Here is a 17253-nt window from a genome sequence, read left to right as displayed (position 1 = left end):
TTGTCTCACTGTTCTGGGGCCTGGAAATCCAAGATCAAAGTGTCGGCAGGAATTATGTCTTCTAAAGGCTGTGAGAGACCAGTATGTTCCAGGGCTCTCTCCTTTGCTTATAGATGGCTCTCTTTTCTCAGTATCTCTTCATATTGTCTTCCCTCTGTGCTTGTCTGTGTACAAATTTCTCCTTTTTATAAGGACACCAGTCATATTGGATTAGGGCCCACCCTAATGACCTCACTCAATTTGATTACCTCTATAAAGACCTTATCTTCAAATAGGTCACATTCTGAGCTCCTGGGGGTTAGGACTTCAACATAGGAATTTGGGGGGAGGGGAGAACACATTTCAACCCCCAAGAAGCTAGTATGTAGCAGAGGCAGGATTCAAACCCACATCCATCTGACATGACATCACTGCAACAGAGATTGAGGTGACCATAGTGGACTATGACATTGGTGACCTCTGTTGGGCTCCTCCTCCTGATATCACACCCTTGTGCAGTGTCCTCCCACTCTGAATTGACCTGACCACATGACTTGCTTCAGCCAATGGGACATTAGCAAGTATGAAGCCCTTAGAGGCTTACATTAAGACTTGTCCTTGGGGCGCCTGGGTGGATCAGTCACTTAAGCCTCCGATTCTCGTGAGATCGAGCCCTGCATCAAGCCTGCTTAAGATTCTCTCTCTCTCAAAAATAAATAAACATTTAAAAAAGTGTGTTTTTGTTGTGTCTCAGACCCCAGAGATCCACGGGTCTCGGGGGAGCCCTGAGTAGTGCAGGGCTGTCAATCCATAAAGCTGTTAGGGGTACTCTGACTTCTCCCACTCGATCCTACCTACTCATTTATAACAAAGCCAAAAGCCTGGGACATGCCAAAGATACTGTCAAAATAAAATTAAAGAAAAAAAGAGATGTCAGGCCAAAGCCAAATGCAACAGGACAAAGAGAGATATCTCCCCCAAGTGGGGATTGCAGGAAATGCCTCCCGAGAGAAAGGAGTTCTCTGAATGAGAACCTGAGAGGTAGACAACAGTCCGGATCTAGACCAGGGATGCAAACTCAGTGCCTCCTGGGGCAGGCAGGGGATGGACATGGGGAGGCACGCTGCATGGGGACCAGGACAGCCACCGCTCAGCTGCAACTCCGGGCTCTGCAGAAGGTGGGGTCTTGGCTCCCAGAGGGGAAACATCCCCACCAGGGGACACAGCAAATATCCCATTAAATTTCAAACTGCAGCTGCCATCTGGTCTCTCTGGGCTCCTCCTGGCTCAAGATGAGCAGGCAAAGAAAGAAGCCACTGTCCTGGCAGGAAGAATGGCCTTGATCAGTGGGAGAAGACAGGGCTGCCTTCCCACAAAGGGGTCAGAAAGATGATTCACACTCAGATGATTCCACCTGGGCATCTCTTGCCTGCTTCTGGCAGTGTCTTAACTTGACTATACCAAAGTACCACAGAGTAGGTGGCTGATAAGCAACAGAAATGTATTTCTCACAGTTCTGGAGCCTGGAAGTCCAAGATTCGGGCGCCGGCGAGATCAGGTTCTAGGTGAAGGTCCTCTTCCATATTGCAAACTGCCAACTTCTCCTTGTGTCCTCACTTGGTAGAAAGAGGGAGCTCTCTGGGATCCCCTTTAGAAGGACACTATTCCCATCAAGACTGCTTAACTTTAATGATCTAATCAACTCCCAAAGACCCCCCCTCCCCCCCCCCACACCTCCAAATACTATCACAGTGGGGGTTAGGATTTCAACATGTGAATTGGAGTGGGGGTAGGGGACACAAACATTCAGCCCATTGCACTTGGGAAGGGTCAACTGCATCAGCCACAGCCTTGAGTAGTGCAAGGAGACCAGGTGTTCAAGAGTCTTGAGGATGAAGATCTTGGTCAGTCCCAGGTAAACCACTGAGGCAGGCAGGCAAAACAACCAAGGGCAAGGGGTCAGAGCCAACGGCCAAGAAAGAATTTTTAAAGACAGCTTTGGTGCAAAAAGGTGATTTTATGAAAGCACGAGGATAGAACCCATGGGCAGAAAGTGGTGCCCGGGCACCATGAGGACAGACTGGTTGTATACTATGGAGCTGGGGAGCAGTAAAGTCCAGGGGAAGTTTCCAGTGAGATTTTCATACGCTAAAGAAGACTCCCAGGGTACTGGAGGCCTCGCTCTTGTCAAGCTAGGGTTGTTTGCCCTCTAGCAAAATATTAGCATTAAGACACTAGGAAGTTCCTGGAGAAGCATTTTACTCTGCTGGCCTCAAGTATCTATCAGTGGGCTGCAGGTTGTAAGGAAATTTAATTTTATCTGCCATTTCCTTCTGCCTTTGTTTCCCACATCAAATGGTATCAGAATTGAGTTGAATTGTAAGACACCCAGCTGATGTCAGAGAGTTGCTTGGTCTGGGGAGAAAACATACACTATAAACGCACGCGTAATTGTTAAAGCAGATGTGATATACTCTCTTACCCTTTTCACCTATTTCACCTAAGAACATATTCCTTCTCCTAACATGGGAGGTTCTCCCATGTATTAGGGCACTCTTCCATGAAACTGGAGTCTGGGTTGTATCCTGGTTTCCTTATCAGGGCTAGGATTTGGGAGTAGGGACTCTTTTGACACAGTGGGTGGTTGAGGCTAAGAGTCCCTCTAGCTGCTGTGGTGCCTGAGTAGGTGCACGTGTGTGTGTGGGATCCAAGGAATTTAACAAAAATCCCCTACCCCTGGACAAGCAGAACAAGACTAATTCCATTTTGTGCTACAGCCACCATCTCATGTATAACCCCCACATGACCTGCTTATTGCTTAAGACACTCCCCCACCCTAGTCAAGCCGCTGAGTACACCCTTACTGGAAACCGGCTCAAACAGGAATGAGGAACCCCTAACCGTCAAAGAATGTAAACCCCGCCTTTTGCCCGCCAAACTTGCGCCAATTCTGACCAGAGTGATAGGCTAGTTCAAACAGTTACTATAGGGTAAATTGTAATTCAATTGGCCACCTGCGTGTGGACTGACATGACTATGCAACTTTCTGTGTGTGTTACAATCTCATTGGCCACTGGCCCCTATAAAACTGCTACACCTCTTAACCTAGGGGTCCAAGTCCCTGCTCCGCTGTGTCGGGTACACTTGGGCCCAAGCTCGAGCTTGCAAATAAACCCTCGTGCGTTTGCATTGGTATGGGCTGCTTGGTGGTCTCTCGGATGGATTTGAAATCGGGGGCATTACAGTGTGGGGCACTCCCCAGCCCTGGGGGAATATGGCAAGGAAGGGCAGTCCCCTGTACGGTGCTGGGGGGGTAGAGTGCAAAAGCACCTTTTCAGGTCTCCTGGTGTATTCGTTGAGATTTCTCTCTTAGCTAAAGAAAAGTGATCTCCACTTTCTTTTTTTTTTACGTTTATTTATTCTTGACAGACAGAGCATGAGGGGGGGAGGGGCAGAGAGAGGGAGACACAGAATCTGCCATGCTGTTGGCACAGAGCCTGACTCGGGGGCTCAAACCCACGAACCATGAGATCAGGACCTGACCCAAAGTCAGACACTTAGCTGACTGAGCCATCTAGGCGCCCTCCTCTCACTTTCCTTTCTATCGGCCATAAACTTTGTTCTTGCTACATCAATCCCACCTTCCTTATTCGTTGGCTAAAGGAGGGGGCCTTTGGTAAAAAGAAGTGCTGGGTGAAGGGAACTGGTGTCAGAACTGCCTTTTTTCTACCCCCACATTGAAGCTGGCTGACTGCGTGGACTCTGGGTGCATCTATCCACCCTCTTCCAGAAGGGAGGAGGCTGGGAGTGATGTGGGAAACAAAGAAGGAAATGGCAGATAGAATTAAATTTCCTTATAACCTGCAGCCCACTGACAGATACTTGAGGCCAGCAGAGTAAAATGTTTCTCCAGGAACTTCCTAGTGTCTTAATGCTAATACTTTGCTAGAGGGCAAACAACCCTAGCTTGACAAGAGCGAGGCCTCCAGTACTCAGGGAGTCTTCTTTAGCATATGAAAATCTCACTGGAAACTTCCCCTGGACTTTACTGCCCCCCAGCTCCGTAGTATACAGCCAGTCTCTCCTCACGGTGCCCGGGCACCACTTTCTGCCCACGGGTCCTATCCCTGTGCTTTAACAAGATCACCTTTTTGCACCAAACACGTCTTCAAGAATTCTTTCTTGGCCATCCCCGCGAACCCCACCCCCGAAAACTTCATCACCATTTACCTGGAGACAGCTCAGAGTCCACAGAGTAAGGTCTCAGTCCCATGAGACTGCCCCTCCACCCACCTCCACTTCAGACGCCAATTCCAAGTCTGCTTATAACCTGGGCTTCTGACCTACCAGCAACAGACGGGAGATTCCAGCGACTCTCTCCTTGTGCTCAATTAATTTGCTACAGCAGCTCGTAGAACTCAGAGAAACATTGTACTTACTAAATCACCACTTTACTATAAAAGGGTATAGCTCAGGAATAGCCAGATGGAAGAGATTCATAGAGCAAGGTGTGGGGAAGGGGCCCAGAGCTCTCTTGCCCTTTCCAGGCCTACCACTGCCCCCACACCTGCACGTCTTCACCAACTTGGAAGTTCTCCAAAGCCTCTCTCTTCGGGTTTACAAAGGCTTTGTTACACAGTCACGATCAATTCAATCATTGGCCCTCCGTGACTAATTCAACCTCCAGCCCCTCCCCGCTCCCCGGCCTCCAGGCAACCAGCCCCCATCCTTAGGTGCGGTCCAAAGGCACCTCATTAACATAACAAAAGACACCTGGCTGCTTTCATCACAGGAAATTCCAAGAGTTTTAGGAGCTCTGTGCCAGGAACAGGGATGAAGTCCAAATATATATTTTTATTGTAAGTCATAATACCACAGCTTGTACTTGAATAAAAAAAAATAATAACCTCTGGAAGCAAACAGAGAAAAGGAAGAGCAGTGTTTACTTGTGAAGGAGATTACCTGAATTGATGGCAGCAGGGACAGAGGACAGAGCCGCCACAGACAGGGAGACTGAGCTCAACACGAGATGAGGTTGTGAGAGGGGCTCGGGTGATGCCTGCAGGGCCCCCACCAAGCTTGGTCACCAGTGCAGAGTAAGGTCTCCCAGTAGAAAGAGATGCTTTTTTCCTCTCCCGAAGCACCTGGCTGCATCCACCAAGGGGAATACCTGTCTTCACCCAAGCAAAAATTCTGCAGCCCCTGAAGGCAGAGATTTTACACTGGGTATCTCTTTACATGGCTGTTTTTGAACCAGGTGAATATTTATCCACCAAAAGTAAATAAATAAATTTAAAATACAACAGTAACTGGGGTGCCTCAGTGGCTCAGTCGGTTAAGCATCTGATTCTTGATTTCAGTTTGTGAGTTCGAGCCCCGAGTTGGGTTCTCTGCTGACTGCTCAGACCCTGGAACCTGCTTCGGATTCTGTGTCTCCCTCTCTCTCTGCCTCTCTCTCTCTCTCTCTCTCCTCTCTTTCTTTCTCTCTCTCTCTCTCAAAAATAAACATTTAAAAAATTCCACACTTTTAAACTACTTCTCATAAAATTTAATTTGCAAAACTTGTTTTATGAAAATGTTGTCAAGAGATAACAAGTATTGGCGAGGATGTGGACAAAATAGAACACTTGTGCATTGTTGGTAGTGATGTACATTGGTGCAGCCGCTATTGAAAAAAAAAAAACCAATAAGGAAGAGGTTCCTCAAAAAGTTAAACATAGAACTAAATATGATCCAGCAATCCCACTTCTGAGTGTATAAATGAAGGAAAAGAAAACAGAATCTTTGAGAGATATCTACCTTCCCATATTCACTGCAGCATTATTTGCAATCACCAAGACAAGGAAACACTCTTAAGTGTCTGCTGACAGAAGAATGGATAAAGAAAACGTGGAATGCATATACAATAGAATATTATTTAGCCGCCAAAACAGGAAATCCTGCCTTTTGCAACAACATGGATGACATTGGAGGGCATTATGCAAAGTAAAATAAGACATACACAGAAAGACAAATACTGTTTGATCTCACACGATATATGTGGAATCTAAAAAAACCCAAACCCCTAGAAACAGAGTAGAGTAGCAGTTGCCAGGGCCTGGAAGAAGGGGGAAATGGGGAGACGTTGATCAAAAGGCACAAACTTCCAGTTATAAGATGAATGCATTCTGAAGATCTAAGGTATAGCACGGTGACTATCATTAATAATATAATATTGTATACTTCAAAGTTAACAGAGTAGATCTTAAATGTTCTCACCGTAACAACCACGACAAAAATGGTAATTATGTGAGATAAAGGATGTGGTAAACATTTTGCAGTATATACATGTATGAAATCATCACTTTGTACACCTTAAACATGCACAGTGTTACATTTTAATGATATCTCAATAAAGGGGAAAAAACACATTGTCAAGTTAATTGTCCGTCTAGGCTGGTAATTGAATATGATGCAGTCACTGAAGTGTTTTCAAATAACATTCAACCATGTGCCATGATGTTCAGAACATAGTGTAAATTTTTAAGACTAGAATTCAAAACCATTCATAAATTATTTCAAGTATAGACATATAATATAGATAAAATAGTGTGTGTGTGTAGTAGAAAAAAATATCGAGTCTTTCTGAGTGGCAGGATGGTGTTGAATTTGCTTCATTTAAAATTTATAATATGTTCTGGATTTTCTATAAAAAGCATATAGTTGTTTTGAAATAGAGGAGCTGTTGTACTATAAGCTATATTAAAAATAAAATAAATGGAAGGAAGTGAAGGGGTCAGGGGTCTTGGTCTTCCCAGGACCTCCTCGGTCCCTTTGCAGCCATGTTGGTCTTCCCTGTCAGGCGAGATAGACTGCTGACCAGGTGAGATTTGCTAAAATCTAGACACATCAGCTCCCTGTTCTCTCTCTAATTGCAGAGGAGTCAGTCCCCAGTCCATCTGTGCCATGGACTGAATGTTTGTGTCCTCCCCAAATCCATGTGTTGAAGCCCTACCCCAAAACGTGATGGTATTAGAAGGTGGGTCCTTAGGGAGGTGATTAGATGAACTCATGAGGGTGGGGCGCCAAGATGAGATTAGAGCCCTTATAAGAGGGTGGCACACCAGAGATCCCTCTCTCTGCCAGGTGAGGACACAGCAGGAAAGCAGCTGTCTACAAGCCAGGAAGAGACACCTCACCAGGAACCTCACAGAACCCATCTTGATCTTGGATCTGCAACCTCAGAACTATGAGAAATAAATGTCTGTGGTTCATAAGCTACTCAGTCTGTGGCATTTTGTTATAGGAGCCCATGTGGACTAAGACAACCTCCCTCCTAACAGCCAGAGTAGAAATTGCAGAACATGAATTAGATGGTGTCACTCAGCTGAAACCACTAGGGGGCCCCACTGCCCTCAGCACAGACCTATACCCCTCCCATAGTGTCCAGCCCTTTCTACCCTTCTGCCATCCTCTAGGGTCACCACCTTCTCTGTTCCAGCCACCTTGGGCTTCTTTCAGCTCCTCAAATGCCATCTAGGCCTTTGTCCACGTGGTTCCCTACACCCACAGTGCCATTTTCCTGATCTTTCACCCAGCTAGCTGCTGACCCCAGTTAGCCCCCAGGGATCAGCTTCGGTGTCACTGCCTCTGTAAACTTGCTCTGACTTCCCAAGTCAGAGAGAAGAATCTTCCTCTGAGCACCTGGGCCCATGCTACCTCTCTGAGCAGGTACTAAATCTCTTATAACTATCTATTCATGGTAGAATGAGCCAGAATCCCAACAAAAGAGATGACACTCTCAAAATAGGACAATGTGGAAAATGTAGCTGAGCTGGGCTGGCTGTCCAGGTGGCTCACTGACACAGCTGTTGGCTACAAGCTCATCAGGGGCTGTCAACCACAGCACCTCAATTCTCCAACATGTGGCCTCTCCATGTGATTTGTGGTTCTCAAAGCATGATGGTGGGGTTCCAAACGAGTGTCCCAAACACATGAAAGTGGAAGTTTCATGTCCCTAAAAGTCCAGCCTTAAAAGTTACACAGCATTATTTCCACCACATCCCACTGGTCAAACAAAATTCAAGGCTGGCCCTGATTCAAGGGGTGGGGAAATAGATTTCACCTCTTGACGGGTGGAATAGCTGGAATTTAGAGCTTATCTTTTTTTAATTTTAATTGAAATGCATCTGACATACAACACTGTGTAAATACAAGGTGTACAACATGTTAACATGTAAATATATTGTAATATGATTTCCATTGTGGTGATAATTAGCGCTTCCCTCATATGGTATAATTATCATTTTTTTCAGTGTTGGCATAACTGAGTTCTAGTCTCTTTGCAAGTTTGCTGATTATAATACAATACTGTTTTCTATGTTCACTATATTGTATGTTAGATTTCTAGGAAGGGGGTGCCTGGGTGGCGCAGACATTTGAGTGTCCAACTTTGGCTCACGGTCTGTGGGTTCGAGCCCCTTGCCAGGCCCTGTACTGACAGCTCGGAGCGTGGAGCCTCCTTCAAATTCTGTGTCTCCCTCTCTCTCTGACCCTCCCCCACTCGTGTTCTGTCTCTCTCTCTCAAAAATAAATTAACATTAAAAAAATAAAATAAAGGTTCTAGGACTTATATACTACTCATTTTAAGTCTGTACCTTTACACATCACCTGTCCTATCCCGCCCATGGTAACCACCTGGTAATGACTATTTTACTCTTTGTTTTTTGTGAGTTTGGCTTTTTAGATTCCACATATAAATGATAGCATACAGTATTTGTCTTTCTCTGTCTGACTTACCTAGCTTAGCATAATATCCTCAAGGTCTTTAATTCACTGCAGGGGTTTGTTTACAGAAGGGCTAGTAACAAAGACATAGTTTAGGGGAGCCATCTATATAGGACAGTGTAGTCACCAGGGGTTAGTGGCACCTGAGGTGTCACCACCCCAGGTCTGAAGGGTCACAAGGAAGAAGCAGTTACCAGAACCCAAAAAATAAAGATTTGTGTAGAAATGACTGCCTCACAAAAAGATTGACTTTCAGCGGAGGACCACAGCCAGCCCAAGGCACAGCAAGAGAGCCAAATGAATAAACACTTTGATCTCAGTCTCCTCTCTCTCTCTCCAGTTTTCTGCCAGGGCTTCCCTTGGCCAAACCCAACTAGAAGCCAGAAGACAAGGAGCCCACTGAGGCAATCCACACAGCTCAGCTTCCTGGCTCAAAGAGCAGGGAGGAGAGTGGATCTGGGAGGACAGACAGAAAAAAGCACATAGGGGGCGCCTGCGTGGCTCAGTGGGTTAAGTATCCAACCAGCTCAGGTCATGATCTCATGGTTTGTGAGTTCAAGTCCTGCATTGGGCTCTATGCTGACAGCCCAGAAGCTGGATCCTGCTTCGGATTCTGTGTCTCCATCTCTCTCTGCCGCTCCCACGCTCACATTCTATCTCTCCCTGTCTCTTTCTCTCAAAAATGAATAAACATTAAAAAAAAAAAAGGAGAAGAAAAAGAAGAAAGAAGCACATATGTCCACCTTCTCTACCAGACTGGAAACTCCTGGAAGACTGGCACCATTTGATCAGTTAGGAGGGACCAGACTATGCTGCAGAAACAAGCCTCAATACTCAGTTGAATAAAAGAGCAAAGTTTATTTCTTGTTCATACAAATGTACCTCCTGGGTGTCTGCTCAATGTGGTTACCAAAGCACACAGAACCTCAGAAGGGTCCCGAGGCTGGCAGAGCAACCACCCTCTGCATGATGTCGAGAAAAGAAACCACTGGAAAGTCTTGAACCAACCATGAAATCTTTTTCCTGGAAGTGACACCAATCATTCCCTCCACAACTCACTGATCAGTAGAGGTCACCGGACCTTTCTACCCACAAAGAGCCTGATGGTGCAACCCTACCACATGTCCAGAAGGCAACAAGTTGGGAATTTGGGGTCAAAAGCACTAACATCCTGTTTTCAGTTACATTCCTGGCACTTAGCACAGTGCTTTGGTAAGGTTTGTTGACCGACTAAATGACTATGGTAGCAGGTGCATTCTCCTGTTGGCCACAGAGAATAGAAGGGTGAGAGTAACCCACAAGTTTACTTGCCCACCAAAGTGATCTTCAGATAGAGAAAGTATAACAGTAAAACTATTACAAGAAAATGGGTAAATATCCATTGTTTACTTTTTCACTCAACATGCATATAATGAGTACCTACCACGTGCCTGGAAGTTTCCAGACCCCCATATATTCTAGGATTTGAGTAGGAAAGATCTCTGTATCACTCAAGATTCTTGTTTGTAAGCAAGATCTGATTAATTAAGTAGTAAAGGTGTTTGGCTAAAAGATATTGGGGAACTTCTGGAATCATCTATACCCAATGAGGCCACAAAAGGAGAAGCTGGAGTCTCCCAGGGCAGAGCTACTGGGGAGGTGACAGGACACAGGAAGCCCCACCCTTGGCCTTTTCTAGTTGTCTCCTGCAAGGCAGCTGCCCTAGCTGGTGACGGACACGTTTCCTCTGCCCAGTCCTTTTCTGTCTCCTCCCCCAGCTCCTGGTTTCTTCCCTTGCCCTGACTCGCTTCGCCATCTCTGCCTGCCTCCCCCATTACATAACTGTCCCCCGTCCGAAGGGCCCTTATGTAACCCGTCACCTCAGGCTTCCATCCCCACCTCAGCCTCGCCTGTCTGGTACAATCTTTCACAGTTGGCTGAACCAAGCCCTCAGCAAGCGTGTGGGGCTGGGGAAAATAAGGAGGGAGGAGGAGGAGAAGGAATTCCTCATCCCCACAGTGGGACTAGACGAAACTTGACCGGCAGCAATGAGCTCTGGAGGAAACTTTCTGCACACAAAGCCTTGGTGCCTGGACTGTTGTCAGAGGACTCAGCCTGGTTTCTATGCTTCATCTTCCACTTTGGCAAAATGTCTGCACCCCCAGGTTCACTGCAGCACCATCCACAATAGCCAAGACATAAAAACAACATAAGTGTCCACTGACAGATGAATGGACAAAGAAAATGTGGTGTATATATACAACGGAATATTATTCAGCCTGAAAAAAGAGGAATCCTGCCATTCGTGACAATGTGGATGAACCTGGAGGACATTATGCTAAGTGAAATAAACCAGACACAGAAGGACAAAAACTGTATGATCTCACTTACAGGATGAATCTAAAAATACCGAACTCCCTAGGAGTGGAGAGTAGATTGGTGGTTGCCAGGGGCTGGAGGGTGGGGGGCAATGGGGAGATGTTGGTCAAAGGGAAACTTTCGGTTACAAGAGTAATAAATTCTGAGCGTGGCCAGATCATGCTGACTATAGTTAATGATACTGTATTGTGTGCTTGAAATTTGCTAAGAGAATAGGTCTCAAGTGTTTTGAACACCGAAAAATAAAAAACAAAACAAAACTATGCAAAGTAATGGATATGTTAATTATCTTGATTGTGGTAATCACTTCGTAATGCAGACATATGTCAAATGATCATGTTGTACACCTTGAACATTACAATTTTATTTGCCAATTATACCTCAATAAAGCTAGAAGAATAATTTTAAAATAAAATGGGGATATAGTATACCTCATAGGATTGTCACAAGGATCAGAAAAGTTTCTATATAGAGATATATAGTGTTTAGAATAGGGCCTGGCTGTAGAGCTGTTTGCTATTCTTTTTGGAGAGATGGTTCTAGATAAGTGGGCCTTGATTGGTGGTTCTCAGACTTAATGGCCTCAGAACCCCTTCACCCTCTTAAAATTGACAGAAGACTTCAAAGAGCTTTTTTAAGGTGGGTTATACCTACCAGTATTTACTGTATTTTAAATTAAAACTTATATTTTTAAAAGTTATTCATTCATCTAAAAATAAGCTCATTACATGTTAACATAAAATCTTTTTATGAAAAGTAACTGTATTTTCCAAAATAAGAAACTCTTAGTAAGCAGCACAGTGATATTTTACATTTTTGAAAATCTCTGTAATGTCTGACTTAATAAAAGGCAGCTGGGTGCCACATCTATGACTGCACTCAAGCCAGTCGAGGTATCACATGTCTTGAAGCCACTGGAAAATTCCACTGGATGCTTGTGAGAGAATGACAGTGAAAAAGGCAAGTAAGATGTTAGTACTATTATGGAAACAGTTTTGATCTTGTAGATCCCCTGAGAGCTTCCCTGGGCCACACCTTGAGAACTACCTGGTAGGTGGAGGAGATGGAGAGAGCAGAGACAAATGGGAATATTTTCATGTTTTCACCCAATTTGTATTCACCAAGGAATACTGAGGAAAAGTCACTAGAGATCAGATTTGCTCTCTTGACCCAAATCTCCTCCAGTCTTTTAAACTAAAACAGCACCACCAGACCAGTACTGGGCACTGCCTCTGTCCAGGCAGGATTCAAAGCCATTGACACACATTGTTACTGCTCACTCAACTCTAATGGGTGCAGGCTGTTATGATCACCGCCCCCCCCACCCGACCCCCGCACAGATGTGGAAACCAACCGAGGCATCAGACTGAGTGACTTTTTCCAAGGTTGCACAGCATTCCAGAGATTCCGTGTCCAGTATTTCTGATTCAGGAATTCCTGCTCTTAGATACAGAGTTCAAGAGTCTCCCTCCACCCGGCTTAACAATTGTTCAAGTGGATGCCGAAGTCTTCATACAGATCCCTGGGCGTCATCCCCGGTGGTTCTAGCTTAATTGGGAAGGTCCCAGGCACCCATTTTGCTTAAGGACTCAGATGATTCTAAAGGGTAGCCAGGCTCGAGAACAATTGCGCTAAGGCCTTGCTACCCAAACCACCAGGGAGGGTTTTAGTTTGAAGAATCCTCCCACACACCAGCCTCCAGCAAGACTCTCTGAAGTGAAATTTGCTTTTGACAAGAGCCCCAGGTGATTTGCATTCACATCACAACATGTATTTAGCCTGGGCTAAAGGAACGTGAGCTGAGATTTCTGCCAGAGATGAGAAGGCAGGATGGGGTAGTGGTTAGAGCCCAGGCTCTGTGACAGGCTCTGTGACAGGTGCAGCTGTCCTTCTTTCCACAACCCACCCCCACCTCCCATGGCTTCTTTCTTAACCTAGGAACCCACACCACTCCGAGCTTGATAGCTGAGTAAGGACAAATGCTCCTAAAGTTTTTGAGACCTTCACTGCGAAGGTTCATAGAAGCCTGTAAAGAAATAGTCTAGGGGCACCCAGGTGGTTCAATCGATTGAGCATCCAACTTCAATCAGGTCATAATCTCGCAGTTTATGAGTTCAAGTCCCATATCTGGTTCATCACTGTCAGCACAGAACCTGCCTGAGATCCTCTGTCCCCCATTCTCTCTGCCCCTCTGCTGCTTTCACTCTGTCAAAAATAAACATAAAAAAAGAAAGAAAGAAAGAAAGAAAGAAAGAAAGAAAGAAAGAGAGAAAGAAAGAAAGAACCTAGGACTGCAACAATTCAAACAATTCTTTGTTGTATTTTAATTCCTTGCATTTTATTATTATATTTTTGTTCCAGTTTTATTGAGATATAATTGACATGCAGCACTATGTATGTTTAAGTTGTACAGCATGATGACTTAGCTTACATACCTTTTGAAATGATGACCACAATACGTTTAGTTAAGATCTTATATAAGACCATCTTATACAAGTACAAGGAGAAAAAAGAAAAAAAAATTTTTTTCTTTGTGATGAGGATTCTTAGGATCTACTCTCTTAGCAACTTTCAAATATACCATTCAGCTGTGTTTACTGTAGTCATCATGTTGTACATTGCCTCTCCAATTCTTATTTATAACTGGAAATTTGTACCTTTTGACCACTTTTAGCCAATTACCCCTCCCCCACACCCTGCCTCTCATAACCACAAATTTGCTCTCTTTTTCTATGTGGTTTTGTTTTGTTTTGGTTTTGGCTTTTGGTTTGTTTTGTTTTCCTTTTTTTTTTTAAGTTTATTTATTTTTGAGAGAGAGGGAGAGAGAGAGAGAGAGAGAGAGAGCACCTGTGAGCAGGGGAGGGGCAGAAAGAGAGGGAAAGAGAGAATCCCAAGTAGACTCCATGCTGAAAACACTGAGATCATGACCTGGGCTGAAATTGAGTGGGACACTGAAAGACTGAGCCACCCAGGCACCCCTCTTTGTTTGTTTAAGATTCCACATATAAGTGAGATCATACAGCAACTTTTGGGTCTTTGTTTTATACAGAGGTGGGAACTTGAGTTTGCCTTTAGGAGCAAACAATCCCTTTGTTTTGGGTACATGGCAAGGCACCTTCTAGCAGTGAAATGGTGAAGCAGAAATCTTTTCTTGAGAGAAGAGAGCTGCTTTTGTGGAAATGAAGTTGCTTCAGGAGAAACTAAAGGGTGGGGGGCACCTGTATCCCATCCAGCCCTGGGATTGGGGTTTGATCCCTCTGAGGCACAGTTGTGACATTCAGAAGCTTGGAAGCCCCTTTCCTGGGTAGCTAGCTGAGACTCTCAACATGCACGGCTCCCTACCTGGAAGAGACACACCTGAGACAGACATTGAAGTTCCGGTCTCAACCACCTTTCCCTCACCATCCTTCTTTACTGAGTCTCCGTGTGCCAGGTGCTTGGTTCCCAAGTCTCCCTTGCATCAGGAGAGGCTAGGTAACCTGTTCTGGCCAATGAAATGTAAAAGGAAGTCTACAGCTGGGAAGAGAGGGGGAGAGGAGATAGTTCTGGTAATGATTTCCCTCCTGGGTAACAGGGAGGTCATGAGGGGAGCTCTCTTCCCTGAACACCTTCTGTCCTCCATTTGGGGACCATCAAATGAAGACCTGATGCTTGATGCTGTGGCAACCATCTTGTGGCCATGAGGTGCCAAGTTCAGAATGGTAGAGTAGACGGCTGGAAAGAGCTGGGCCCTTGCTGACATTGTTGAACCATGAATCAACAGTGAGATCACCCACATCTCAACTTATCATGTGATAACAAAAATCCCTATTGTTTAGGCCATCTTTTGTCCTGTTACTTGAATATTTCCTAACTGACAGCTTTGGGGGCATTGGGATATCATCACCATGGCAGCCTCACAGGGGACTACAGGGATTACCATGAGACTACTTCGAGCAGTCTTATGGACCACAGACAAGGAAAGACCTGGGGGAGCCAATACAGGAAAAGAAGAAAAGGTGGTTACCACATGGTGATTGCAGCTAGCACTCTGATTTGTGAACTTCTCTGATGTACCCTGTTGGGGACTCTGGAAGTAACTGATGTGCCCTTTGCAAGAGTGACTGAATCTTCCAGTAATGAGTGGCATAAGTTATAGACCAAAGACATTAAAAGCAGTGTGGTGATCAACTAGTGATGTATGTCACAGGCACAAAATAATAGAATGGTAGCAATGGTGTGTCCACATTTGTTTTTTCCTAGCTACTCACTCCAAAGATGTCAATGCCCAGAGATGTCGATGGCCTGAGTGTCCCCCATTCCCACTCCAGAGGGAAAGTCAAGTGCTGGAGTCTCTGAGCCCTTTCCTGAGCTTCCTTTCAACCTTGCCCAGCAAGGACCCCCGTGACTCCATTAATTAGGAGGCCTTCCCACAACACTTTGTGCTAACCACCTCTCTCCCACTCTGCTGATAGCAGGACCCACCTCATGTCTATCTATGAACCATAACAGAATGAGGCACAGAGCCTGGCACTTAGAAGGCACCCAAGGAAGTGTTAGTGACACCATCAGGGTTCAATATTTAGGCAGTCGCTTGCCTGAGGCTATTATAGAAGTATTGAAATTTCATCCTACCAGGCACCTGAATCCCCATCATTTAAATTCATTCATCCTTAGGCTTGCACTGATATTTCTGGAAACTTCATCTGCAAGACAGTGGGGTAGAGTGGAAAGAGCATGGGTGGCTAGGCTTTCATCCTGCCTCTGCCACTTACCAGCTGTGAGAACTTGGAGAAGTCACTCAACTTTTCAAGCCTCGGTTGTGTCACAGCAAGATACAGACACCCACCTCAGAAGGTACCGTGGTTAAAGCAACATGACCTGTGGAAATGGGCTTTGGCAACTCCAGAGCCCTGAGCAGCACATTCATCTGGGAGTTGATCTACTTTGCAGAGAAAAGAGGATCCTGACAGGATTGAATACAGAATAGACATACTCTAACAGGAGAAACAAGGGTGGAATTTACCTATTCATGTAGTCAACAAATACCTGATGAGCCATGCCCTGTACTGGGCAAGGAAAACAAGGATGAACAGCAGACATGGCTCCTATTCTTGTTAAGCTTAGAGCTACACTGTCCTTACAATAGCCACTACCCACCTGAGGCTACTTAAATTTAATTTTTTAAATTTAATTTTAAATTAAATTTAATTAAAAACTGACATTTCATTTCCACAGCCATACTAGTAAAATATAAAATGCTCAACAGACACATGTGGCTAGTGGCTACCATAGCTGACAGTGCAGATATAGGACACTTCCATCCTTGTAGAAAGTTCTTATTGGGACAGCACTGAGATATAATCTAGCTGGGGAGACAGACACTAAACAAAGAGCCACACAGACACCTAATGACACACTGTGACATTTGTCAGTGGGAATCCAGGGGCAATGCTCTTGTCACTTTTCAGTTGAGGAATAGAGCCAAGGAAGCCTCTGTTCTTCGTTTGCCCAAAGGGGACTGAACATTTGAGAACCTGACACAGCTCCCTATACCTCCTAGAGCTGTTCTCTTCAAGGCTAGAGACTGAAGGAGCCTTCAGGGACATGAAGCTCATCTCTGAAGATGTCTGACCTTGCAACAAATTACACCAGTTTAGCCAGTGGATAAAAGAAACAACCCAGGTTGAACTCCCAGCTCTGACAACTGTATGACCGTGAACTGGTAATTAACCCTGCTGGGCCTCAGTGTCTACATCTGTTACACAGGGTGAATAATAATATCTGGTCTAGAGGATTACTGGGAAGCTTAAATATTTTAAAGAACGTTAAGTACTTAGAACAGCGCCTGGCGCACAGTAGCACCTTATCATAATGGTGATGATGATTATCCATGACTCCTTGAACAAGGGGTGGGGGTGGGAGGAAGTATGCACCTGCCACTCAGAAGCTTCCTTTATTTTCACTCTTTGCTTCCCAAAGTATCATCACCCAAAGCTAAACTAATCATCCCAGTGAAACTCATTCTGTAAAATAAGTCAGAAAAGGAAATATAACCATATATATATCAAGATGCCAAACTCTACATGGATCACTTTACATGTATTATGTGTTTAATCTTCACAACAACCCCATTAGGCATGTACTGCTAAAGTTATCTCCATTTTGCAT

This window comes from Acinonyx jubatus, chromosome E3 (assembly GCF_027475565.1).
Source record: "Acinonyx jubatus isolate Ajub_Pintada_27869175 chromosome E3, VMU_Ajub_asm_v1.0, whole genome shotgun sequence".
Lineage (NCBI taxonomy): Eukaryota > Metazoa > Chordata > Mammalia > Carnivora > Felidae > Acinonyx > Acinonyx jubatus.
The sequence above is the reverse complement of the archived record's forward strand: the minus strand, read 5'-3'. Positions refer to the sequence as shown.